Below are 1,989 nucleotides of genomic sequence, written 5' to 3'. Positions count from 1 at the left end.
ATATTGAAGTGGTTGATTTCATCTGTGTTGCACCAAGCATATTATTATATATATCAGTAATAATGGCATGAGTTGAATTAATAAGATAAAGAAACGGTCAAAAACAGGCAGTATTTCCTCAAGCTTGAGTCCTCTGTTGTACCTCACCTTACCTCCCCGCCCCCACTCCCTCAGCCTTCCACATTTTCCATCCTTCTTTGGGTTAAGGTTTCAGGGCCCTTTCTCTCTCCTAAGCGCTGCTCATTCCTAAAAGAAATGATCACCTCTAATTTGAAAAGGTCTCTGGGCTCATGGTCTCACTTTTCTTAGTTCATCACACATGTGCAGTGTGTGGCCACCCTGTCCAGCCATCAACCCTTGCAACATTGCTGTGAGATAAGTGGTTGAGGAATATCATTAGCTCAGGGCCGACGGGGCAGACCAAACACATGGAGATTCAATGGCTCGTGTCACTCAGCAGCCAATGGAGGAACCGGGATGAGAACTCACAAGCTTCTGCTTCCTGTGCAGCCAACCCAGCAGCCCCAAGTTGTGAAGCTGAGCTTCCTCCTGAATTGCCACCTGAGACTCTGATCTCACCCAGTCACTGCTGGACAACAACTTTGTTCTAGGTGCCAGGGTGAAGAGAGACGGTACCTTGAGCCAATTTTTCTATCCCCTCAGAAAGAAGCAAAAAAAAAAAAACCAAAACATTTTAAGCTCCCAAGTTCATTTTTGAAGTGCCCTTCTCAGAAGGTAGATAAATGATAAGCAATTTGAGAAGAAGCTATATTTTAAAGAAAAATAAGGAATTAAAAGGGCAATTGCAATGGGCTTTCTCCAGATTAAAGGGATCTAAAGCATTTCTGTTCAATGAGCCCGGAATAAAGTTCAAATTCAGTTCATAAGCTTATCACCAAATTTCATTTTTTAAAGTACCTCAGACATAAATTTCCATTCAACTTGATCAAAAGCCTATCCTGCTTCAAGAGACGGAGCAACAATCAGCCCCCTTGTCCGTCCAGCCAAGTTGGTGTTCTTAATCAGCATAAAAAACATCCGGAGCCAAAGGGTGTTGCTTTTTTTTTTAAATAAAAAGTGGTTTGATGAGGCCCCAGGCTGGTAGCAGCATTCTCAGCCCAGAAAAATATGAGTCGACTCCTCAAACAGCGCAAACAGGCCCAAGAACAGGGGCCGATCCCAACAGCCAGTATTTCCTCAAGCTTGAGTCCTCTGTTGTGTATCTACTTCACCTTATCTCCCCGCCCCTGCCCCCTCAGGCTTCCACTTTCCCATCCTTCTTTGGGTGGGGGTTTCAGGGCCCTTTCTCTCTCCTGAAAACATGGCATTTGGGGTCTTCTCTTCTCTTCATCTCCCAGCAATCTGATCCTCAAACGATTCGGCGGGCCAGAACAAGGTGACATCCATGGCCTCAGGCGAGCGCCGTGGTGGTCCCCAGCTGGAGGAGGGTGGTCCAAAAAGGAAGACTGCTCCGAGTCTGAGCAGCGTAGGACGCTGTTCCTGCAGGGGCAGCCTGGCTCTGGGGGGCAGAATCCACGTGGAGTGAGAAGGATGCCCCCCGGGAAAGGACAGGCGTCCAGGCAGAGTGAGAGGGCGTCCCCCCACAGGGACAAAAGATTGAAATGAAGAGCCGGGCTCGGTGGCTCAGCCTGTCATCCCGCGCTTTGGGAGGCTGAGGTGAGTGGATGGCCTGAGCCCGCGGGTTCGAGACCCGCCCGGGCAATTAGCGAGACCTCATCTCTACAATAAATCAAAAAAAATGAGCCGGGCATGGCAGCGCGCGCCTGAGTTCCAGCTACTCGGGAGGCTGAGGCGGAAGGATCGCCAGAGCCCAGAGGGTGGAGGCTGCAGTGGCCGGGAGTGGCCACTGCGCTCCAGTCTGGGCAACAGAGTGAGATTCTGACTCAAAAAAAAAAAAAAAAAAAAAAAAATGGAAATGGAATAGGAGACACATTGAGGAGAGAGGAGATTAACCAAATAAGTACCTTA

This window comes from Carlito syrichta, unplaced genomic scaffold (genome assembly GCF_000164805.1).
Source record: "Carlito syrichta isolate Samal-C Ts95f unplaced genomic scaffold, Tarsius_syrichta-2.0.1 Scaffold309804, whole genome shotgun sequence".
In the NCBI taxonomy this organism is placed as follows: Eukaryota; Metazoa; Chordata; class Mammalia; order Primates; family Tarsiidae; genus Carlito; species Carlito syrichta.
Note: the sequence above shows the minus strand (reverse complement) of the source record.